Source organism: Dermacentor silvarum, chromosome 9 (genome assembly GCF_013339745.2).
Source record: "Dermacentor silvarum isolate Dsil-2018 chromosome 9, BIME_Dsil_1.4, whole genome shotgun sequence".
NCBI lineage: Eukaryota > Metazoa > Arthropoda > Arachnida > Ixodida > Ixodidae > Dermacentor > Dermacentor silvarum.
In genome coordinates this window covers 114,138,356-114,164,735 of record NC_051162.1, presented here as the reverse complement: position 1 = coordinate 114,164,735, position 26,380 = coordinate 114,138,356, and the positions used below count along the sequence as shown (strand labels likewise).

At 45.4% G+C, this 26,380-nt stretch overlaps 1 protein-coding gene and 2 long non-coding RNA genes across 4 annotated transcripts in view; 2 read left to right on the top strand and 1 right to left on the bottom strand.

Moving 5' to 3' along the window:
• LOC125940317 (uncharacterized) overlaps window positions 1–987 on the top strand; it is a 14,675-nt gene extending 13,688 nt beyond the window's left edge. The window contains exon 4 of the long non-coding RNA XR_007463526.1: window positions 347–987. This is a non-coding gene — a long non-coding RNA (uncharacterized LOC125940317). The remainder of the gene's footprint in view (window positions 1–346) is intronic.
• The window catches only part of LOC125940311 (uncharacterized), a 160,517-nt gene that overhangs the window by 72,440 nt on the left and 61,697 nt on the right, over window positions 1–26,380 (bottom strand). The window lies entirely within an intron of this gene.
• Window positions 1–26,380, top strand: part of LOC125940314 (uncharacterized) — a 163,073-nt gene that overhangs the window by 81,262 nt on the left and 55,431 nt on the right. The gene's annotated exons all lie outside the window — the stretch shown is intronic.

Sequence of the window (26,380 nt, the reverse complement as noted above, 5' to 3'; positions counted from 1 at the left end):
GATACAACGTAAGCTCTTCGAATGTTCAATTTACCAAACGTGTTGACGCCTCAAGGTAGTTCCATGTGAAAAATTAAAATGTCGCACCGAAACGTTGAACGTCTCAGAAAAGTTGATTAGGACCGAACTATAACGGGTAAACTTCATCTGGGCGTCTGTAAACTCCCTGCACATGACCTACCTTTAAAAAATAATTGTGAGTTATTTATGTTACCCCTTTAATTTTGCACGCAATGTGTTCAGAAATTTCTTGTTTTGTAAACAAAATACACAAAAATGAGTTGTCGCCAGTAATATGTTTGCTGTAACCAATAATCATGTACATTTTGAATTGTTTATCTTCTAGTTTCAGGCACTATCTGCGAAGTGCGTGTAAGAGGGTCGGACGAACTTGTGGAGGCTGCAGACTGCCTAAACATGTTTTTCCACTACTGCAGACGCACGTACAGGTACATCGAAGTTTGTGGTGCGCCGTCACCATCTGTGGTCATTGCTGGCACCAAGTTAGGTTGAGCTTTACAGCAGTGTACAAGGAAATACTTCCCAGAAACCACCGATCAAGAGAAAAAAATTCTTCCCATATCAAGGACTATTCACTTTAAATTTAGTCTTCCACTTTAAACTCGTCAGAAATTCGCGGAATGTATGTTGTTCATTGCCAATGTAACCACACAAAAATAAACATGTTGAAGCCAGAACCATTTGAGAAAATCTATTTACATACCTGAATTAATGGCGGTGCATTTTTGTCGTTAACCGGAACTGTGCTGCTATGATCAGGGCCCAAAATTGAGTAAATCGTGGTTACTAGATGGATTTCATTTTCTCAGGTGCTGTGTGATGTGTTCAATTGGCCGCTACTGGTTGGCTTGTGTGTTCTCCTGCGGCGTCACCGCACTTTACGACTTAATAATTCCTCTCAAATACACAGTCACAATGGTGCTCAATACTTGAGTTCTGGTCTTTGTAAAAACCCGGAAGGTATGTTGGCGAGTGTCGCTTATGCTGCTGCGACCACAATAAAAAATTATACTGCCAGTGAACTTAATCTGGGGTATTTGAAAAACCAAAGTTACCTCAGGGTGCTGAGGCACAGCAGCCTAGGAAAGGCTGCAAGGGTGGTGTTCGAAGTGAGTTACCTACAACTACATGTATACTTAAAACGGTATGTTCGTGCACGCTCACACGTTCTTTTTCTTGAGCTGGTAGACCACAGAAGTCGTAAAAAACAAATATGTTTTGTGCACCAGCGACGCTGAGTAGGGGTAGGAGCCACGACAAAAGTCTGCAGTGCAAAAATTGTGCGGCAGTGGTGCAGTTGTCGCTCGCCTTTGCACCTAGCTATGTTTACGACCTTTCTCTCGTCCTCCCCTTTTTTCGGCGTACCTGAACCTGCGGCCTACAATGAACATAACACTGCGCCGAAAGTACGTGAGAAACTATGCTTTCAACGACGCACGAATGCCCACGGTCAATATGCAATTTGTGTTTCCTACGTGAAAGTTCTGGCAATAAAGGAAAAAAAAAGTACCGTGGTATTGGGGTAGCGTGCTCGTCTCGCACCCCGTGGGTCCGGGTTCGATTCCCACCCAGACCAAGATTTAGAAAATTTTCTTTTCGATGTCATTAACTTACTTTGTTTACAGGAACCTCCCTGAAAAATACGTATGTTAAGAATCCGAGCATTTCTTCACGTGATTTTACTCTAAACGCCATCGACCATTTAGGTAGCCTCTTTCGGTCGCACCGACGCATTTTAGCGTAATGGGGCACAAAATGCATTCGCATTTTATAGTCAGAATCCCATTCTATAACTGTTCGGATTTACACGACTATGCAGAAAAAAGTTCAGCTAAGCTCTGCATTAGAATCACGCATTACCAGAGAAACGAATGGGATGTACAAGCGCGGGTATAAAAACTAGCTGTTCCTGTTTTCGGTTGTTCCGTGTAACAAGCTGCGCAGATCAAAATGCTTTCCGATCATTCACACATATACCATGGCGGTCAACAAGAATTTTAGAACGCACAGTTAAAGCGGCGGGTAAATTATAGGTTCACAGAGGAAAGAAGATACTGAGCTTACGCACTGTTGATATACGAGTAAGTAGGGTAGTTCGAGAATGTCACATTATAAAACACCTTTGTGCAAAGGTGACGGTACCCCTCATTTCATTGGCTCGTCCTTTCAGGTGTTTAGAGGATCGCTCTCAACGTACGCTGCGCTGATTGTATACCTTCTAAAAACTTGACCTTCCTGATAATATTTTCCGAGTTGCCCAGGAGGCATAACATAGCTACAACATTGTTTACTGCGCTATTGTATCATCGCCTCCCTCATTCGGACTACTAACTTGTGCGCTCATTGAGCCGTGGTCGCTAAATATACCTAACCAAAAAACACAATCCTAACCACAAAAAAACTACAATAGCTAGCTCACTGCCTTATGATAAGTTATTTCAAGAAACTATGAAAGTGGTGTAAAGAAAAAAAAAGGGGGAGGGGACCTGACAACTGGACATCTACCTCCTATTGCAGTTCTTGGGCTATTTTACCCCAGAATTCGAAGCTTCATCGCTACAGCAAAAGCTGCTACTTTGCTCAGCTGTGCACTTTCAAGTAAACTACAAGGATCATTTAGAATCAGTAATGCAGCGATACGCACGCATATGTCAAACAATTCCAGCGCATAATGTTAATGCCGTCATATCAAGAAAATAGACGTTGCTGTCTAGCCTATTAGAGAGCATAACGTTAAAGTGAGCCCATCAGTAGTGATCTATAGTCAGACTATGTAGTTAACATGAGGTGTACCTACCAATAGAAATACAATTACTAACACACTGCTCCACCCGGCACGTCTTGTCAGCTGCATTGATGTCGAAGCGCAATTAACAGATACGCGCCATCTAGACCTGCTGTCCCATAAATTTAAGTACGACACAGTCAGTGAAAAACATAACCAACTGGAAGATGCTTCGAAGTTGGCTCATTTATAAACAAGGCAGCTGCAAGATCTTCAATAATAAAGTTTTCTATTTTCTATTTTCCAATGCTTGGTATTGACACGAGGAATTTATGTCTCCTATTTACAAGGCGACCCTAAATTTGCTGCATAAGCGTTGTGGTAAACGTTCTATTGTCGCCTTGTATTTCTCTTTTGTTGCTTACTATAACATTGGTGCCTATTGCTAGGCGAACACACTGCACTATTTAATTGAGTGGCCCTTGCAGTTATCCTGCAGAAACACTACTTAATTTTATCCAGTGAACGGCGAACAAACTTCGTTCAATAGAAACCAAATTCATCTTGTTCGAATGATTCCTTGCTGACAGACACGCTGGTCATCTCCTTAAAGCCCTACAGTCGGTTGACACCTGTAAATGATGGCATCCTATTTCTCAAGTGTTGGTTCTTCGTATATAGCACCATTCATATAAAAGCTTGACAGTTGCTTGCAGTATTGGCGCCGCCAAGCAGTTACTGTCGTGTATGCTATGTACGTATATATACGAAGGGCATTTCATAAGTAGAGACAGGAGCCTACATTGCCAAACGCTGTAACCTAGAAGAGCTTGGGCGCGAAGTGTGAGTTTACTTTCAAGCAATACGACTGAGGTGCTGCATTTTCCGCAACGCAAAGCTTCATGCGATGTGATAAGTATATTCTATTGATTAAGCATGTATTGAGAACGTGCTGAGAGTGCATTGGATTATATAAGTTATAGGAATGACAAGCAGTTTATAAGCTATAAGTGAAAGCACACCCGATTATGATTAGTCGCAATCATATGAGGCCAAGAGACAATAAATTCAGAGAAAGTATAGGGAAAATTACTTGTTTTAATATAATGAAGCGAGATACGGAGAGAAACAAAAGTGGAAGCGAATTAGTAAATAGCTTGGCGCGATTGCGATCCGAACCCACGCCTTCGCATTTCGGTGGCAATTCTCTTACTACCTGAACTTTGGCTCCACCGTTCTTCCTTTCACTTTCTAGTGTACGTTGTGCCCACTAGAACTAGCCCCTAGAAGTATCGGTCAGCGCTACAACTCAATGCAATAGCGCCTGATACAGAATGTTATTTCTGCTACAGCCGTTCCCAAGTACATGGCACCTTAGTTACAAACGCTTGCAGGGCCTAGAAAAAGACTTTGAACAACAGAAAGCTGAGCTAGTTGGTAAGGATTCATAATGCAAAAAAGGCACGCACGCATTGGAAGGCGATGTTCCAATCTTTCATTACATTGTCATGTCTGCCAAGATTGTAACTGCACGCCAGAGTTAGATGAATGCGCGATACTGTACATGCATAGGAATGAAGATACGCGTCTATGGTCGAGGCTTGGCATATCTATATGGTGGAAGCTGCCTGCGTGAGTCAGCCTTCGATTACCTTACATAAGGAAGAGATCAAATGCCTCAACAGTTATCTCTCACGTAGACCGGCACGTGTACCCGATTGCCACGTGGTGCTACCATTCCAGAGCATGCGCAGATGAGTTTTGTGTCTGCTTTCTTTTTTCGCCTCAGTGCTTCCTTCAGTTGATAGTCGGCGTTTGTGTTGCCCACTTCTCTTGTGTCCGTGTCTGCACACCTTACCTTTTTTTGCACTTGAAAAAGACACAAATATAATCCAAGAAATCGGACGGCAAAACGTTGCAATGGCAGCCAAACTGGTAAGTTCATCGCACGCGTAATACGAAAACGCTCGTTTGGATACCACCTGCGACAAGTTGTTTTTTATTCGCCACTTATTTCCTATAATTTATGAACTCTACATTCAATATATACGAGTAATTTACGTTACGATTTCCCCTAGTTTTAGTTTCAGTTGTGTGTTATTGCCAAGGGTTACTGCACACCTGCAACAACAGCCACAAGGGCCTGCTCTGAACTTTTCTAGCTTAGCTTGTATACGCTAGCCTACGCCGGTGATTTAACGCTAAAAAAATTAAACTCACGTTTATTGTGGCAGTTATCAACTGAGAAAAGCCTACGGGAGGCCAACTGCTCTCAGAGCGCGTGCTCGGCACGCACTTGTGCCACTGCTCCCGCGTTCGTCGTCGTCGTTTGCTTCCACAACTGGCTGCGTTGCGCAAATCATTCCAGCGTAGAATTTCACTTCTCTTCTGCCGTCGTAATGGGGAGACCGCGTTTACGTGGGTATGATCCATTGCTTAAGGGTGTATAAGCCATTCATTGTCTTAGTTAACGGACAGATTTTACATTGAAGAAATTTCAAGTAAATCCATCCTCTCGAATCAACACGCTTAGGAATGGGCTCGTCGTCGACGTGCCGATTCTAGCATAAGGGCTTCCGAATCTTAGGCGAAACGTCAGCGAAGAGCCGCGGACCCCGAGTTGAGGGAGCGCGATGTTGAGGCCGCAAGTCAGGGTAGTCTAGCCCCCCCCTTCGCCCGAAACCCGACAACGGTGGTGCAAGCCTCGGCAATGCTAGCGCCAACTTCCCCGGTGTGACGGCCAGGTTTCAACACTAGTTTGTCAACCGGAACGTCGGAACCAGCTGCAGTGCGTGTGACCTGTTGGGGTTCGAGCACAACGTGGTACTCGTCAGTGCAATTCGTTCGGAGCAATACTGAAGAAACACACGACAAGCTTCGCTTACCCACATTTCACCGACAAACACTGTACTAGACTGAAAACTTTAAAGAAACCACTCGCTTGCATGGTTATTTTTATGTGCAACGTCCTCTAAACTTGGTCATCATCTTTTAGGGTATTTATTCTCGCTTTTACTTTTCCCTTCTACAGAGTAGTAGGCCAGTGCATGCCAGCTCCGGCCGACCTCTCTGCCTGTTTCAAATAAACTATCCATCTCTCTCTTGTCTGTGTTCCTTCACGATTGTTACTGACCAGTGCATGAGAATCTATGATATAAATTACCGTTTGTTCTCTCTTAAAATTTGTTGCAGCTTCAGGATAATCCCCTTTCAGATTTGTATGCATTTAGCAGCGGATTATCTTCCACAGATGTGCCTGTCGACGTGCTTACATATACAAGATATGTTATTCGCCACGAATGTTAACAAGAGCGTTGGTTTGGTGTTTAATATCAAGGTACATGAAATATTTACCTTGTGTATATGTGATTGTTTAACAGTAGTAGCAAATAGCAAAGTAATACAATTCTAGACAAATAGAAATGATGCCGCATTTGTTGACTTGCATCGCTGTTATCTTCCTATGAATCGTTTCTCTTATTCGCTTTTATGTACTATGAAACTCCTCGCTCAATGCACGATCAGGTTGCCTTTTCTGACCATTACTTTTTTCTGCACAATAGGCTGCTTCTGCTGGTGACTTCACTTCTTGTCTCTTCTGCTGGTCTACATAGACAACTGCTCAGTAGCACATGCCCATATTAGTGAATTAGCCAAACCTGTCTGCATACTGATTCGGACATGCCCAATTGCACATAACCAGCGGCCCAACTTGGTCTGTTCCGTTATATGCAAGAAGCAAATATACAGTGGCATATTGCCAATTTTGTTTTACTTACCAAGACAGTAGCCAGGAAAGAACAGCCAGCAGCCAACAACCGGAAGCTGTTGGCATCGCTTTCGGCGCTTGAATGTCGTCCCAAAAGTGTCAGTAGATTTCGATTATTAGAAGAAGGTAAAGAAAATTTCGCTCCTCAAACTGACCAAGGCAATCTGCTAACGTCAAGCGTCATAATGAATCTTTAAGGCACGAATTTCTTCAACATGTACATTTTTGAGTCTGATTCTATAGACTAACGACATTTCACAGATCGGAAGAAAAATTAAAATAAATGCAAATATATGACAAAGCTGCATTTGTTAGTTCATTAACTGTGTGCTAGGCTTAGGAATGATCCTATGCTGTATATTTTGATTGCAAATTGCTCGAATAATGCAGATTATCTCCTCACAACTTCAGGTAATCACAGAAAGTATCCAATTATGTTTTATGTCAAGCGTATTTGAGGACATAAAGTGGATCAACGTACGGTGACAGCACGTGTTTTTTTTTTGTTTTTTTCCCCAGATATGTACAGTGGAAATGAGAACCAAGACATCCGCCTTAACTGGCATCCTGTTTTTTGTAGCGCTCCTCATCGTTACAGGCGCTGTAGATATAGATACGCTGATGAAGCCCGACTGTAGGATGGAAGAGTGCTTCGAAGTATGCAGAGAAGCTAATTTTAAACGAGGAAAATGCATTGGAACCATCTGCAAGTGCAGCAACTCAGTGAAGCAGTCCTTACGCCGCAACTATGGAGGATAATTTTACAACCAGTCACTAAAACGGACAACTGTCTTGTGAGAACTATGCATTCGCCCTAGGTCTCAATACAGAAGTGCTTGTCACCACGTGAAGCTGAGGCAAATAGGCGGCAAAAACCTTGCGTACAGCCTCAGTGTTACTTCAATAAAGTTTGCGATTACTCCTCCGAAGAAAGCTCATTGGAAGGCATTACCCGTATTTGCCTTAGATTGCTTTATATCTTGTACAACATCTTGACACACTCACGTCACGGCTTTGTCACCTATTTCATATGTTGCTTGGCTTCGGCGACGAAAAGCGTAAAAAATGTAAAAGCATAGCAGTTGCGTTCTCGACGAAACTACAAGCTGCTGCCACTATAATTCCACATGAAGCAGTTTTCTTTCAAAACTGGCATTTCATTTAAATGAGTGAGATTATTTATTGGTCATATTGCGGCATCGTCACCGTATCATGAATGCTGTCAGCTCCATCCTATTCACGGAAATCTGAAAACGGAGAGCATCACAGCCCCTGCATAGTGATAATCTGGCTAGTGCCCCATCAGTGCACATACGTTTGCGCTATATACGCCTATGTATATATGCGCATATGTATCGGCGTTCCTCAGATGGTAGTGCGTGCGCCGGCGTCCAACATGTGAACGAAGCATTCCACGGTGGCGCAGCATTGATAAAACCATGTGAGCCCCAGTGAGTGTTGCACTGGAGAGAGTGGTTGTCCTTAAAGGGGCACCATCGAGGTCGCTGCGTCTCTGTCCATCGGCATTCTGCTTCCTGTGACCCGTGACTGGCGCTGACCAACGTTCCTGGAGATGTACAATTATGCCTCCTGACTATGGCGCTGCAGTGAAGCTCCGGCAACCGTGCGCATGAGAGCGACCACACGCCTTAGCGCACCTAAGTCTGGCAGTATCCGATGCGACCGGAACTGTACGTAGCCGATGATAGAGCACATCGCAAGAGTTGATGGCATACATGTGTACCACATAATTAACTTTGACTTTCGCAAAGTATTTACCGAGAAATACCGAGTCGCCTAGGCGTTCTGTTGTGAGCATTGTACATAGCAGTGTCTTGTTCGTAGCACTCTTATAGGCAAACCTTTTGTTGCTTCTTCCCCAAGCGTGCGGATGCTGGCTGCTGTCTCCAACGATCGGCCGGTCCTGTAGGTAGTGCACAACAAGGGGTTCCGCATCCACCCGAGGTACACGGAAGGCACGTGATTGTACACACGAAATCCATGACACAAACTGGGGCAGAAGCATTTACTGACGGCGGAGGATGCTAAGGGTCCCAAGAAGCGTGAAACATAACAGAAACGTCTCGATACGAACCAAAGCATTCTTTAAAAGCGATGACCTGACTGCTCGTAAAAGCAATGTGAAGCAGCCAAGAGCGGTGCCTATGAGCACCGATGAGCGCAGTGAACATATCGACAAGAAACCCGACGCACAGCGGCGCCATTATGCCAGGCAGCATAGCTCATAAAGTAAGCGCACATTTGCGTGTAAGCGCGAATCTGGCGAACGTAGTGTTGAGGTAGGAGGGAAACCGTATGGTGTGGTTTACGGGTGAAAACCAGGACTTCACGGAAGATTTCGCGCAGAACGAATTTCGTTTATATGTATTGTTAGCGATTCATTATGTTAAGGTAAATCATTGAGAACTTGCAACCCACACAGAAACTAATTATTATCTACGTAGGTGCTTGCCCTAAACCAATATTACTATCAGACATCATATTTGAATGCATTAGAGAACATTGCGGGAGTGTGGTGCAAATATTTATCGGAAACACTGGTCTCAGTAACGGAGTAGGGCGCGCCGTTGTGGCCGTAAGTAATGAAAACACTGAATTTGTCACTGGTTTCATGGGTGGCAGCCTGTATTTTTAAATATTTGCATTCGAATTCCAAGAGAGGGTACCAATATTATTATTACGAGAAATCGATTTGTATTTTCTGAACAAATAGTCGGCCCTCCGACAGAGACACAGCATACTGTCAGGGGACCGTGCGTGAGTGTTACTGTGAAATCCAACTGCAGACATTCAAGCCTATAGTTTGGTAACATGGAGATGTTAGGGCTTTTCCCCGCTTTCAAGCCACGTGAGTGCGTGAGCACGACAGGCGAATGGTATTAAGCAAATATTACGCTTGAATTACTGAATAATTACGTTTCAATGGTGGTCTGAAGAATTTCTCTTGAAATATATATTTAAATATATATCGTATCATAAGCAGCCAACAACCATAGACACCAAGGGCAACAAAAGGGAAATTACGTTTACTTGTATTGACGCTAGGTTGGTGTATGCGTGGTTATTGGCTTCTTACGGTATGACTAATCAAAATCGGCCCCCTAGGTTCCCTTTGTTCTTGTTCTTGTATATATATATATATATATATATATATATATATATATATATATATATATGTGTGTGTGTGTGTGTGTGTGTGTGTGTGTGTGTGTGTGTGTGTGTGTGTGTGTGTGTGTGTGTGTGTGTGTGCGTGTGTGTGTGTGTGTGTGTGTGTGTGTGTTTGAGCACGGCCTGTGTCAAAAGTATCCAACCTTCCTTATTTTACAGAAACTGTGAGGAACTGGTTCGCCACACGGCGCAACGTGAGCGAAGACTCAACTGTGTTTTGAGCTTTCAGGTCGCACATCCATTGGTTTCGCGCATGGGGCCGCTGTGGTGAGGAAACACGTTTCGAAACCAACCGTAAGCACAACTTTGGCCGATGCGTATGTGGCTCTTAGTATATATGTGCCGCTCTTCAACGAACATTTGTCATGCCGACATGGATCATAATAAATGTGGGACTGGGTAGGTACCGCTACTCGAAGAAAATGTTTGACTCCGACACGGAGCACGGGGAATGTGCCGGCCGCGCTGGCCTTCGATGAACCTGTGTGCGGCCAACTCTGTTAATTTAATGGTATGTGTCAGTACATGTGTGCCGCTGTCTTCATTGAGCGAGTGTGACACCAACTTTCGTAACTAGGTATGTGCCACATGGAATGTGCCGCGCCACATTGACCATAAAGACCCCTTAAACTTTTTTTGTTTTTTTCTTAATAAATGTTTTTCCTCCTCCTCCTCCCCTTAAATTTATCCCTGGTTAAGCGGGATCGAACCCACGTCGCAAGGGTTCCTCAAGGACAGCAGCCCGACTCTTTCGCAGGCTGTGCTACAAGTACATTGGGTATGTGATGCTTTTGAATGAACGCCTTTCAAGCCAATGCTTTAGCGAACTGCGCTGTGAATGCACTGGATACGTGCCCCTCTTCAATGAACCTCTCGACAAGTTGGGTCACTCAGTATGTGCCACTGGGTGTGCGGCAAGCGAGGGGACAGTTCTCAGCGTCCGTGGGCAGCGGCTCACCACACTTCTCGTCTTGGAGGCCACGTACGGACTTCTCGGCCGCTCCACTAGACGGTCCAGCGTGCCAAGAAAGAAATGCGAGCGAGGAGCCCGGTTGCCGCATGACGCGTTTCTATGCGTTCGCACGGAGCGGAGCGCCATAAATTTCGGAGGCCACGTCGCCGCTTCGCGGCGGCGCTGCTAGTGGGTCCGAACTTTCCTATTGAAGCGCGAAATAGCAGTCTGGCTTCAAAATAACTTCTTCTTGGGCGAGTTGGTGTTTACTGAACATGATACTTGGTAGCGCAAAACTCGAAATAAAAGACAACAGAGAAAGACGAGAGGAAATGCGCTCGTCTTTCCTTCCCTCTCGTCTTTCTCCGTTGTCTTTTATTTCGAGTTTTGCGCTACCAAGTATCATGTTCAGTAGCAGTCTGGCTGCATTACACGCCTGATCATAACTCGGTTTGATGGTGGGATACCTTCTGTCACTAAAATGATCCAATGCTTAACACATTACCGTTGACAGTCAAGGTGAGCTGGGTGCTACCGCTTTTTGTTTCTAGCAGTTTGCTAAACAAACGGCGGTGACCCTCGTATGCATATTGATATCAGCGCCTCCCTCTCTTCTGTCTCCCTCTTGCGAGCTAAGAACACTGTCGTGAACACTTGAATATTTTGAACAGTGTCGTGAACACTTGAACACACGTGAACATTTTGGTCTTCGACTGAAAAAATGCATATTAAGCACCCTGCGTCATCAAAATTTAACGTCTAAAACATTTCTACCACACCCTAATTGGCATCTTGAGAATTAAAACTAAGATAAATTTTTTGGTAACCTTTCTATAAAGAATTGGATCTCAGGGCTAAAATAATACCGGCGATTTCTTGGTCTTATTCGTATGAATATTCTGTCTTTTTAAAACGTTTTGTCCATGAAAGCTCGCACGTACTATATAAAATTCCATAGAAGAGAGCGCACGACAAAAGTTTTTAAATCACAGTATATTCCTAACTTGTCAGCTGGTGGACAAGTGTTTACCAAGTAACAAAAACGTGCCTTTAGCTTTTTATAATGCTCGGCAAGTTTTATGTGATCGGCAAATAATAATGATAGCGGACTTGAAAACGTCACAGAAAGGCACACTTTAAGACGCTGTACATGATAGTGTTCAGTTTACCGACAACAACAATATTTTGCAAGAATCAGAACATAAAATAGCGATAACAAAGAGGAAGTTGGTACACGCATGCCACGTGAGTGACCTAATAATCAAGCTTGTTAACTATTGAAATTCCTTCAGTCAACTCCAAAGATTGCAGAATGGATGGTCATGCTTGAATGTCCAGTAACATTTCAAAGTTAAACTATACCTGAAAAGTTTTCCGAAGGCCGGAAGAGCATGCTGCAGCACCACGCATGCGCTTACGGGTCAACTCATCTATGGTCAGGCAAACTAGCGTATAGCTCACATCGCACACAGTGCGGGGATCGAACCTTGTTCACACAAACCTCCGAATGTTTATTGAAAAAAAAAGTCGCCGTTTCGCCCGAGAGGCGAACAATGAACTGCGATAGCAAATGCGCAGAACGTTATGCGTAGTTTTATTGGTCATATTACCATGCGCTTGTGCCACTTGCTCCCAGAAGAAGACGAGGATGGTCTAGTTCACGGGCTAGCACCTTGGTCTTTTGTCGGTGCTGCACGGCCCCTTCGACGACTTGGACTTACTATAACGGCCTCTTTTAGAAGTCGCCTGGATAATAAACGTGACAATATATACTTGCAAATTTACTATACAATATAATAGGCGTGGTGTCAGCGCCCTCAGGCAAAAATGAAAACATCACACTCGATGACCGCGGACACTCGCTGTCAAAACGCTGGCGTGAGGAAGCGAGGCGGCAGCTGCGAGCGAAGTAGCCTTCGTGCTGTGCATCGCTTCTACGTAAACTGAGCAGCGGCGGAAACGCAGCTAGCACAAAAGTATGAGCCGCCTCGCACCTAGACTGAGGCCCCGACGCAGATCGCTTTCAAGATAGGAGTCGCACGGCCGCGCAATGCGCCGCTGGTGCCAGAATACAACACCGCCCCCTCCCCACCCTCCTCCCGCCACCAAGCGCGCGATGGAAGACTGCGGCTTTCCTCCGAGCTTTCCTCCCATGCACGCGCGATATTGAGCAGCGATCATCGGCGCCCCTCGGGCGTGGTCACGCAATACGCAGTTGCTGCCGACAGCAACGACAACGACAAAAATGCGCCTGGAGTGTCCGTATAACGGCTATCGCAATAAAAACAAAAAACACCCATAAAATTACTAAAGTATATAGTGCAGCCCCAACAGAATCCCCTGATCGCACTTGATAAGATCTGTCTAGTTTCTGCGAACATGCACCAGATATGATCAAAAATATGTGTATGTTTAAATCACGGCATTACTAGCGAGACATCAACACATTCATACAAAACTAACTGCTTGAGTGTTAGAACAAATAAAAAAGGGGAAGGGGCGGAAAAAGATTATGGGTGATTCCATAGCGGGTATGTGCTACAATTCCCGAGGTCATTACCATCATCATCCTGACCTTCAAAAAGAACCGCAGGAAATAGGCCGGTGAGTCCTAATTTGTTTACGCCATGCGACCCAGTGAGCATGTGCACGTTGTGTTCCGAAGGGCCTCGCTAAAGTCGTTTTCTTTATGCAATTGCATTCAATCGATTAACCGTTATTTTTGCAATCAAGTCGCCACCTTCGTCGCCTGCACTGAAGAAGCCAATTTTTCAAGGATCCTGGACCACGGTGATCGCCCTTGACCGCGGGTCGATATACTGGTAGTGGAACGTTGGTGGTCCATCGATGGAAAGCAGAAATTTGGAAGATGGTTGGCGCAATACAACCACGATCTGTACCTCTACCGGCCGCCTGCAGTGTTGTCCACTCCAGGACAAGCTGGAGGTCACTCTGCCAGACAGTGTGAGACAGGTGAGAAATATTTTTACATTGATAGACCGCACACCTAAAAACATCAACGAATCTACATGTTTCGAGCTACTTACGGAAAATTAAGTTTCTACCGCTTAAAGTCATTCTGATAAGCCACTGCATGCGGCTGTCGTTGCCTTTAGAGTGCAGGTCATTGGAGACGAATAAGCTCTTAGCACTGCTCGATATGGGTGCGTGGCTTTGCAAGCCGAGACTGCAAAAAATTACTAGCGTTACCAGCAAAAATGGCATCCGCGGGACACTCTTGGAAGGCCGCCCTGCAGTGGTTTTTATGGAAATACTGCAAAGAATTCCACATGAAAGAAGAGTGTCAGAAACATTGTGCAACAACAAGAATTCCACTGCCTTCAGCAGAAGCGGAGTTATCGTTATTCGATTGTCTTTGATACCCTCCACAGTGCTCCCACATCTTCTTCATTGGCTTGCACCGCGGAAGCCATGAATCTGTGACGCGCTGCACGCAACATTCTTAAGTGTCAGTGTGGCGCGCTTTTCTATATGTTGTAAACGTTCACGTAGACGCCCCTACTTGCCGTTCTGGCGCCTAGGGCACGCTAAACTTGGTATTCTTGTATGTGCTCGGAAAGAAATCAGAGTTGCGCCTAACTATTCCTTTGGCCGCCCGTGCGGTTACTAGGCAAGCACCATCACGTTATCTAAAATAATTTAATGCGTTACCACGTCGCACATGTTACATCACGTCAACTTCGCGGACGCGATGCCAACTTTTTATTAACTTCAATGCCATCAACATTGCAATCTGCTGCTTTCGCAATACGCGTGACATGACATGGATGAAATTGAATGTCATGTATAGCATATCGTGACATGAATATCATGAATGCATGACACACCATGACACATATATAATGGGTCATATGACTCCTAGTGACATACGTGAAGGGACAAATGGCAACAAGAATGACGCCGCATGCATGTAGATATGACATGTATGATATGCGCGTCTGAAATGACATACATACAATAAATGACCAGAATCGCGTATCAACATGCATGACAAAGGTGACATTGAAGCATGACATGTCATGATATAACATGCAAGACAGGAATGATTGCACGCGTGGCGTCCCATCTTCGAAGTGTCATGACATGCACTACCACGACCACATACGTGTGGACCAAGCTAGGAATGCCTGACATGAAATGCATGACGTGACATAACACGATAAAGATGTATGTCATATCATTCATGTCGTCGTTCATGCATGTCATTTAATGCAATTCGTGTCAGGCTATACATGTTTGTCATGTCATTATTGTCATAGTATATTTCATTTTTATTTTATTTACAAAAGTGTCGCTCCACATCAGCACCAAGACACGAGTTTAAACAATGATGCAATAACACACTGTAAGCAGTAAACAAAACATTTCAACACAACAATGCAACGATATATGCCTTATTATTGAAGATGTTCCGACACAAGTGCCGAAAACTGCTCACGTGCTATTGCATTTACAAGGTTTGCAGGAAGGCAACTTTTAGGACGCATCTAATATTGCCTAATTTCTGGTTGGCTGTCTCTAATACTTTTTTAACGTGTGGTGTCAAACTAACGTCAGATGCTATTAAAATTTTTAGGTACTTTTACTCTGTTACTCGATGAATTGGTTCACCAGGTAATGTCTATCTGAATGTAAGTGGTTCATGCTTGTGTAGTAAAAACATAGTGTTTTTACTGAGTTGAGAGTTTTTACATGTTATTTCCCAAGTAACATGTCATTCTCCCAAGTAACAAATGACACCACAAGCCATGAAAGTGTCGAACCTAAGAGATCAGATAGAATTCGCTGAACTGTCAAACAGATCAACAAGAAGACAGTAAGGGATATTCAAAATATATCGTGGAAAAGATTTAGGAAGCAGAAAAATCAAGTATAGATTGAGGACGCAGCATGAACTGAGGGAGAAGAAAACTTGGCATAGGACAAGGCAAGTGTATGCACTGAAAGATGAGCAGTGTCATATAATCCGCAATTTCGATGACATAGTAAAAGCACCAGAAGAATTCTACTTAGTGTTAATTTTTGTTTTACGGAATTTTTACAAATCGCCAGGGGCAGTTAACATGATTCTCATCATCCAGTTGGGTTATTCGATGAGGCGGACATTAGTAGCACGAGAAATTGATGATGTAGTCATCTTCTCTGAAACGTTCGAGCAGCATCTTCACCGCCTGCGGAGTGTGCTAGAGGCCATCCGATCGGGAGACCTCACACTTAACCCCGAAAAGTGCCGCTTTGGTTATGAGGAGCTCAAGTTCCTCGGGCATGTAGTAAGTGCCAAAGGGGTCCGACCTGATCCAGACAAGCTTGCCGCTGTGGCCGCATATCCAGCTCCTGCCGACAAGAAGGCCGTCAGGCGCTTCCTGGGTTTGTGCGCCGACTATCGCCGGTGTATTAAAGGCTTTTTGAAGATAGCGGAACCCCTGACTCGCCTTACAAGGGACGACACGCCATTTGTGTGGCATAATAAGCAACCGGCAGCTATTGCTGAATTACGACAGCGCCTGCAGTCAACACCCGTTCTTGCACATTTTGACGATGCTGCTGATACTGAACTGCATACCGACGCCAGTAGCATTGGTCTTGGCGCAGTGCTCGTCCAGCTCCAAGATGGAGTGGAGAGAGTTATAGCGTATGCCAGCCGCTCACATGCCCGTGCCGAGGCGAATTATTCGACTACGGAGAAAGAGTGCCTCGCGGTCATGTGGGCGATCATCAAGTTTCGCCCCTATCTCTATGGTCGTCCCTTCAAAGTAGTGACGGATCACCATGCCCTGTGTTGGTTGGCAAGCATGCGCGACCCTTCAGGACGACTGGCACGGTGGAGCTTGCGGCTACAGTAATTTTACATCACCATCGTTTATAAGTCTGGCCGTAAGCATGAAGACGCTGACACGCTGTCCCGCGCACCCATTGATCCTGCCAGTCAGGAAACAGAGGACGATGACGGCTTCGTGGGCGCCATTGGTTCGTCGGACTTGAGCAGATGGCAGCGTGACGACGCTGAGATTCAACCGATCATCGATCATTTAGAGGGCCGCGACACAACCATACCACGCCATCTGTTCCGCTCGTTGACGTCCTTCTGTCTGCGGGACAACATGCTGTATAAGAAGAATGCTCGTTCAACCAGCCGTGCTTATCTCCTGGTGGTTCCAAGGGACATGCGCGACGACGTCCTCTTCGCTCGCCACGACGAACCGACATCTGGTCATTTAGGCTTTTCACGAACACTCGCTATAGTAAGCGACATGTACTATTGGTCCGGGCTTTCGGCAAGCGTCACACAGTACGTTAAAGGGTGTCGTGAATGCCAGCGCCGCAAGACACCATCCGTTAAACCAGCTGGCTTACTTCAGCCAATTGAAGCACCGAACACGCCTTTCGACCAAGTCGGCATGGACATTCCGGACCGTTTCTTCTGTCTGCCAACGGCAACAAATGGGTGATTGTGGCCACTGATTATTTAGTACGATATGCTGAGACACAGGCGATCGCACGAGCCGTGTCCTCAGAGGTAGCGCAATTCTTCATGCGCCACATCATCTTGCGTCACGGTGCTGCCTCCTCTGTAATAATCGACAGAGGGACAGCATTCAAAGCGCATCTTATGGACGAAGTCTTTAATTAAGCAACACCAGGCATCGCAAGACGACCGCGTATCATACGCAGACCAACGCATTTAGCCAGCGACTGAATAAGACGGTCACAGACATGCTCCCAATGTACATCGACGTTCAACACAAAACATGGGATCGGATCTTGCCTTCCGTGACCTTCGCAACAATTCAGCAACAATGGGGACGAATTACAACAAATCATTGAGGACCTTAACCGAGAAATTTTGAGAGTTGGGTTGAATATTATTATGCAGAAGACAAAGTTAATGTTCAGGAACGTGGCAAGGGAACAATAATTCCGGATTGCCAGTCAGCCTCTAGATTGTGTAAAGGAGTACCTTTATCTAGGTCAATAACTCACAGTGGACCTCGACCATGAGAAGGAAATTTACTGAAGAATAAAATTGGGTTCGAGTGCATACGCCAGGCATTGCCAAATCCAGCCTGGGAGCTTACCATTGTCAGTGAAAAGAAAAGTGTACCATCATTGCATTCTACCGGTGCTAACATATTGGACAAAACTTGTAGGTTAACAATGAAGCTCGGGAACAGGTTAAGGACCACACAAAGAGTGATGGAACGAAAAATGTTAGACCTAACGTTAAGAAACAGGATCAGAGTAGTCCTGATTATAGAACCAAAGGGGATAGCCGATATTCTAATTGACATTAACTGAAAAAATGGAGCTGGGGCGGCCTTGTAATGCGTAAGATTCAAAACTGGTGGACGATTAGAGTTATAGAATGGATACTAAGAGAAGAGAAGTGCAGTCAATGAGGGCAGAAACTAGGTGGGGTGATGAAGTTAGGAAATTTGCAGGCACAAGTTGGAATCAGCTAGCGCAAGACTAGCGCAAGCTGCACTTGTAGATTGCAGGGAGAGGCCTTCGTCCTGCAGTGAACATAACTGCAGTGAGCTGGTCAATTAAAATTCTTGCGAACCGCCCCAGTCGCATGCGTTATGCACATACAATGAGATAAACAGCTTTAACAAAACGCTGGAGCCACAACATATAAAACGTTTGTGTGATGATACTGGTGAGCCACAGATAACAAATTCTGTGCTTAGAACTGAACGTGTTGCGAAACACTTTTGGAAAATTAGACGTTGGAAGCAACATACATGCTCTGCCACTTTCCGCAAAAGACGGATGCAAAAACAAACAGGCGGAAACACGGTAAATGGACGACAAGGCTGATATTCCATGCTACCCATGCAAAATACGCGCACCCAGCATAACAAACGTCTTCCTATCAATTTTCTTAACGCAAGAAAGAGTAAAGTTATTTTCGCGTACAAAATCAAACACTTAACCGCACGAGCGAGGCGACGCGTTGAAAAGCGCGGTGAGGTGGAACCCGCGGCACAAAACCGGTGCAGCATCAACGTCTCTATGGAAACGGGACGCGTGGACGTAACCCGGTGGATGTATTATTAGCTGTAGAACTTAAAGCGAAGTGGAAACGGATATCGCTACGCCACCTGGCGGGTGGTGAGCCCCTTACTTGCTCGGCCGCGAAACGGTTTGAGCGTCCGCTTTTTACGTATGTTTCTCTATGTCGTGGCATCGAAACTCCAATGGGAAGGACGCGAATGAGGTCGTGAACGCTACATCGGTGTCGATGGTGTGACTCCGTGTGGTGGTGGCGCTTGTGTAACGTCGGCAACAGCTTCGCTGTACATGCAATTTCACAGGGTGGAATGTAGGCAAGATTTTTTTTCTGATTTCTTTTATTGTTGCAACCAGATGGTTCTGGCGCACGTGCGCTGCTTTTGAACCTTGTCAAGTTGGCAAGTGTTTAAAGTTTCTTATCCTTTCACTGACAAATATTTATTTCATAGTCAGCACTCATGGTATGAACCCATCTTATTTCTTCGTCCATGCCTGCCGTGCGCTGCCCACAATTCCTTCTTTCTTAGAATGTATGTTTCCGATAACTGTACAAAGTTCCTATTTCTGAAGATGAAACTGCACCTAAAAAAACAGTTCTACAAGTTACATCCGATTGTGTTTCGCGTAATATCCCGTCTTCCTTCCTCTTCTCTGTCGTTGCTAGTAAATCTTATATTATTGAAGGGATTGCTGTAAGGAAATAAAATATACGGTTTTGCAGACAACCGTGCCTCTAACCACATCTAACACTAGGTTGAGGCTCCATATTATTACTTTTACAACTGCACTTTGTGATGGTGTCATCTGTGAGCAATATAACAATTACTGCGCAGTGCTATTCGACAATGATAATCAAAAGAACGGTAAAGAATGGTCTGTATGACTAATTTATCACTTACAACGCAGGCAAAAAATCACAAGAACATCTGTAAGACCGAAACGACAGGACCGGTGTACATTTTTGAAAAGCAAGGACACCTAACGTCATAATGCAATTAGGCTATCATACAGAGTAGTTCTTGCGGTACTCAACCCATACCAGAAACAAGCCAAGGAAAGTGAAACACTATGAACGTAAAAATGCAGTTCTTATACATTGCCCCAATCTTTCAGGCGTAACACTATTACTGCAATGTGACAAGAAACGCGCAGAAAAGGACTGTGGAACCCGCATACAAGAACGATAGTGACAGCTTACTTGTTAGTCTAAAACAAACAGGAGAGACTTATAAGTATTATGTACTTGTATTGCTTACATGCGTCAACCTAATGGAAAGATGAGGTCCTGAACGAACGGCACGAGCTCTGGGCACACAGACAGTCCCTTCAGAATTCGTTTTATTATAATAATTCGTTCATTTTAAGATCTCAGGCGAAAGCCTTAGATTTCTGTGTTTCAAGGTCGCGTTGAGAGGTACAGAAAGTCACGTGGTCTAAGGAAGGCCAGAAGCGAACCAAATCACGTCCAGCCGTGTTTAAGAGAGGAATAATAGCCAGCAAAAATAATTGTTAAATGATTCGATTAAAGGGACTTAAGGTGGATGAAGGTGTAATGAGGAGGATTAAGGTCGATTGGGTTGCACTAAGGTGCATTAAGGTCGGTTAAGGTGGATTAAGGAGGATTAGGGTGGATTAAGGTGCATTAAGGTGGATTACAGTAGGCTTTAAAAGGATTTTTATTTGGCGTCTCTTAGGTGATGGCTAAGGACACGGGGGATTTTTTTTTTTTTTTTGTCTTTCGGCTGTTTTCATAGTAGTTCGGTGGTGGGACGATCGGTCGGACTTGGGCGAAAGGACGCGAAGTAATGTGCCGACGGAACGGGCGCGTGCGCAAGGGCTAATAAAGTTGCGAAGAGGAGAGGGAGAAGTGGAGGGGGGGGGGACTGGGGGAAATCGTCACGCTTGAGCAATCGCGCAGCCAAGTGACTGCGCGATGACCCCTCCCTTGCCCCTCTTCGTCTAAGTGGCGAAGAGGGGCAGGGAAGGAATAAGCCTTGGTGCAGGAGGAGAGGCAGGAGTGTCGCTTCGTTAGCTCGCTTGCCCTTTCTCCAAGGGAAGGCGAACGCGAGGGCAACAGCGCGTGCTTTCAGACAAGCGAGTATCGGCGAACTCTGGTGGTTTCTGCGACCCAGACAAGCGTTCCACCGGACCCTAACGGCTTTGACGGCGACGCACTAAGGAGAGCAAAAAAAATTACACCATCTTCCCGTAGGGGAACCCTGAGTAGTATGCGAAGCAGCCATGGTGTCGACTCAGGGTAGTTTTATCAGCTGTATAAACTTGGACATGCTGCAGCACCAGCAACGCGCAGAACTGTTGTTCACGCCGTCGGCGTTTTGCCCGCGTTCGAACCGAACCCGCGCGGCGTTGGTGACTGTTGCCGGTTCCTCTGGGGCGCCTACCGTCGCGCCTCTAACCTAAGCTGCTTCGCATTATCGCGCACGGAGCCGCAGGTGTTGCCATTCGTTGCCCAATCCGGAGAGGAGAGGAGCGTCGAAGGGGAGAGGAGGAATGCCGAGAGGAGAGGGGATGAGACAAGGAGAGGAGGGGGAGGAGGATGCGCATGCGCAGGAGAGAAGCGTCGGAGAGGAGATGAGACAAGGAGAGGAGGGGGAGGACGATGCGCATGCGCAGTGCGGGTGTGGACGCCGCACGGCGGATTCAGGGAGGGACATAGCCCCGAGCATAAGATGCTTCGCATCTAAAAGTGGACGCATCCACTCTCTACGGCTGCCACGAAGAAACTCGGGGAAGGCGAGGGAAGGAATGAGAGAAAGGGCGCATGCTCTCACATAACCGAGTAGCAGGGATGGGCGGCAAAGAACGCGTACGGTCGCCTCGCTCGCTCGTACATTCGTTCATTCACGCTATTCGCTTGCATTGACAATCAACGTCGATGGTTTCCGAATACAGTTTTTTAGGGGCGAAGCTCCTTAGGGTGTGGGTCTGTCCCTCCTCTGTAGTATGTAGTAGTAGAAGTCGTCGTCGTAGTAGTAGTAGGTAGCCACGTCTACTTTTAGGAAAAAAAAATTCCGAAAGTTCTGTCCGTAGCGCGGAATCGAACCAGGGACCCCTCGCTTCCGAACGCGCGGCGCTAACCACTACGCCACGAAGGCGTTTTTTTTTTATTGGACTACGCCACGAAGCGCACATGGACACACGCACCACGATGACAATAAATACCCAACATTAGCGAAATACTGCGCGTTTCTAACGCGTTTGTGCTAGCGCGTTACGGCCCGTGTAAGAAGCTGGTGTAAGACGCTGTGGCCTCTCCGCCTTACACCCGTATTCATAAACGCTGATGGCGTCGGCAAACGCGGTGCACGTTCCGGCATGTGTAAACGGCTGCGTAAGACGCTGTGGCCTCTCCCCCTTACTAGAGAGTACTGCACGTTTCTAACGCGTTTGTGCGAGCGTCCCCTTAAGCAGGAGATGGTGCAATTATAATGAAGGGCGCTGTTATAAAATAGGAATGACGTCACATATGGCGCGTGTCATTGGTGGAAGTCAATCGTTCGATTTAGTGCGGCGAGACTGGGCGAATTACACGGAAGATTCACGGTTTACCGATGATTCCCTCCAGAGCTTCGCTCACTCATCATCATTCACCCCGTGGATATGCGGTGTTTTTTTAAGTAGCTGTGGATTCCTGCTTTGTCCATTCCTCACAAAGCTGGCAGTACCTGTACGTAACTTTATGAATGGAATTTCCAAAACAGTTATCTACATTCTGTACAGAACTGCTAGCTCATTTACCTTGTGTCTTCTAGCATGTAGTTTCTAGGGCCTTTTCGCCCTAGGCTTCTGGTCCCGTGTTCAGAAAAAAAGCTGTTACGCTAGAATTGCTCGTAAAAGAACGATTCAGTCAATAGTGATGCTGGACATGTTATTAGAGAAGGTGGTCAGCCAATGACAGAGAACTTACGAACGAATAGCTTTGTGAATTTAGACCCCGATTTCTTTTTGCCTATTTTTTGGTATTTATTTCTGGGTATTACATCAATGTTGGATGGCTCTTTGCTACATACTGCTGAAGCGCACAAGTTCAGCGATACAACATTGTTTGGTAATATTGTATGGTAAAACATAGGTTGTGTTTTGGCTAGGGATACTTTTTTTTCATTTTCGTTTGTATATCTTCTTCGAGTTGGAATTCGTAGGTACAGGTTTCGAGCAAAAGAACAGAAGAAAGCATTTTAGGGGTAGCTTAGTTCTGTATATGCCCTTCGTGGGCTATTATTACTAAAGTTGGAAGTCAAAGTTCACCCCGTTCGCTAATGTCTCGCATTGCTAAGTTGCGCTGTACAGTTTTTCGCTTTCAGAAACACAAGCTGGAATTTTGCCTTTGTTTAACATATACAAACAACATACGAAATCCAATGGACGAAAGAGTGAATGCGAGCTTCTAATTACTCTTTCTGCTCTTACTTCCAATAGCTCAAAAAGTAGGCAAATGAATCAAAGAGAGCAATAGGTATTGGCGTAAGAAGTCGCCCTTCTCTATGCTTGTTTTCTAATGGCGCATTCGACAGGTGCCTATTGTGCTCTGACTCAGATTGCTAGGATGCGGGGCATGCTCTTGATCAGATCCAGATAAAGCGTGACTAAACGGAACGTGTAGCCGCTATCCAGAGCAATCTGAGGCCGGAACATGAAACACATCAGTGGTTATTCTGTTGTAAACACATAAGTTCCACCTGCTCAGAGTCACAGATGAGGATGATGATTTATTGGCATCCCCGCTGAAACGGCGCGCTGGTATGCTTTTTTAATAAAGTATGATATACATGCTGTTAATTCTAGTATTTTTGTACACATATTCTTACTCTTTTTTCTCTCCTCCAAACTTCTCTATCAACGTTGTACCGGCATGTATGCATGTGACGAATCTGGTCATATCAATCTCCTTCGTGCTTTTTGCTACCAATACCATAATTGTGTCTTGCTTATGTCGACTGCTCTCTGTTTGATGCTTCCGTCCACTTAAAATCCAAGCGCTTTTGGAAACGCTACCTCCGGTTCTCACGGGGTGCATCCCACCGCATTCGATTAGGATGAGCTGAGTGGTCTATGGATTTTCGCTCTGGCATACACATGGCTGATTTTGTTGGGAAAATATACTCTCCTATGTTATTTGTTCTTAGGCAACATGCTCGAGCCTCAAATAACAAGGCACTGCCATTTATGTTATTGACCCTTTTCGCGGCGATCCCGTGGGCGCTGCCATATTTGATCACGTGGTGACGCGGCCATTGCTTGCCTCAACTGCCTCCGTTGCCTCCTTGTTTACTATGGAAGTGTATGACGCCGGCGCGGCTTAGAAAACCTCTGTTTTCGGAGATATCGTGGACGGTGACTAGGTGGACGACACGAAGCCTTGATCACAGCTTCAGAGAACATGCAAGAGCGCTTTCGGAGCTGATTAAGCTATTTCCAAACGGCGCAAGCAGCATATATGCTGCTTGGTCTATAAGCAGGGCTAAATATGTATTCCAAGCTATCCAAGCTTTCCGATTATGAATTCAGTCAGGATTAGCACGTTTTGCTCCTTGTTCGTTATTCGGCAAATATTTTGAAGCAGTGGCTTGTCAGTTTCTGACTCAGTGAAGTTCCTCGGTGCGGCCACAATCTGATTATCTTCTGCCTAATCGCTCGCGGGTGTGCTCAGTTCCAATAGATTTGTTCTTGCTGCGTACAAGGCTTAAAACATAGCTGTTTTGTACATTGTAATACCTTGTAGCCAAATATATATTACAGCTAGTAACTCGCTTACTCTTGTGGACCGTCAGGAAACATTCAGCTTCGACCATTCGTGCGCCATAGGTGTAGTCAGTCATTTATTGTGCGTGTACAGTGCGCATATATTCAAGTGTGCGCCCACTCACTCATTCTTGATACGTCGGCGATAGAGTGGGCGTAAGTTTTCCTGCCATTTGGGACAAATGTGTACAGATAACGTGCGCGAAACTTACTATGACAGGAAGCGGCGCTACTCCCTTTGTCATTGTTTAACGAGTGGTACTCACTCTTGACGACGTTCTGGGGATGAAGCACTTTCTTTGAAGGTTAGCGATACAAGGCTGGCGGATGAGCAAATTTCTGTATCCTCGAGGAAAGCCGTACATCACGAAGTGCCGGTAACACGTTCGGAGAGTTGCAGCAGCGGTCCGCGAACTTGGCCACACAGATTCATTCTAGCTGTTCCTTAACATGCCAGTCACCATTTTTGCAGCCAACTACTGCTCACGTCTTCAATACACATGATTCAATCTAGCATGATTGGAGCACAGTGTGTTAGCGAAAACTCAGTTGCATTTCGGACAGCTGATCGCACAGAAGCAAGGTAGAAGCGGTAATGGTTTCGTATTCGTGCGCGATCGCTGAGGAGAGGCATGGCGCGCCGCCGTGAGCGCCATCTCGTTTCTCTAAAACAAACTGCTCCGCGAAAAGGGTCAATAGTACAGATTTTTCGGTCTAATTTCTTTCTTACTCTTGCAAATCTTCACGGTCTTTTTTGTTGTTTTCATTCCCAGCAATAAAATTTGCTGTCTGAGTTTCAAGCCACCCCAATAACGGTAGGTTCAGGAGTTACGCGACCGGAAGTCTTCCAGATCTCTGTCGTGCTCTCAGATTGAAGGTGAGAGCGCTTCCGAGTGCTCCGTTTTGCAGCATGGTGCTCTGATAGAACAAGCTGAATGGAACACGCGCAGCTAGAGCGCCCAAAAAACGACCCGCCGAATGTACCATAAGTAACATTTTTAGCGTTATCCCATTGCCATGACAAAAGGAAGTTGGCCAGGCTAAGGGCGCCTTCACAACCCAGGGAAGAGAAATTGTTCATTGACGTCTCGCGTTGCATCTTCACAACTGAACATTCCTAGCGATTCTAATCAACGCTTTCAACTAACTCCTGATGCCACTGTCGTATTGTATCGTTATTATGAAAATACGAACGGCATGTTTTATGTTTCTGATAGAAATGGATCTGTCAAATACACATGCCTTCTAGTTATTCATTTCCTGTAATAAATTACAGTGTTAAAAAGCAACCTCCTTTACAGATTATACTGTGTTATTAGGATTGAATTCTCTACATTTCAGTTAGACTGTTGTTCTTCTTCATGCCAGTAAGTGCACATATTTTTCATATAACGCCTAATCCGTGTAATCCATTCTTTTCTAGATTTTTCAAGAGAAGCTTTTATTGCCTCACAAGCGTCGGTGGTGGTGGTGTCGCGCTAAAACCCTATCGAAAACCTGTCGAAAACTCGCGCCTCGTTAACTTGGTATGGAAGGGTATTGGTATGGAATGTATGACTAAAATGACTGATAGGTCATGACATTATTAACATCACTTGCTCGTCATTTACGGCCCAATTAACGATAAGAAAATAATGTGTGGCGCATACCCGCATTGGATATGCGAGTATGAGCCAGGGACAAGAAAGAAATAACGAAGGAAAGAACGCAAGGAACAAAGAAAGAAAGAGAGAAGAAAAAGAAATCACGTGACCCGCGCGACCAATCAGGGTCGTTTGGTGTGTCGCGGGAAGTGAAAAGGAAGGAAAGGGGGTTGGCGCCCGCTCCGCCGGACTTCCCTCGCCTCAGATAAGTTTCGGCGTCCACACGGAAAGGCCGCGCGTGGCGCGTTCGGCCGATGAGCAGGCTGCGTTTGAGCAAAGGCGCC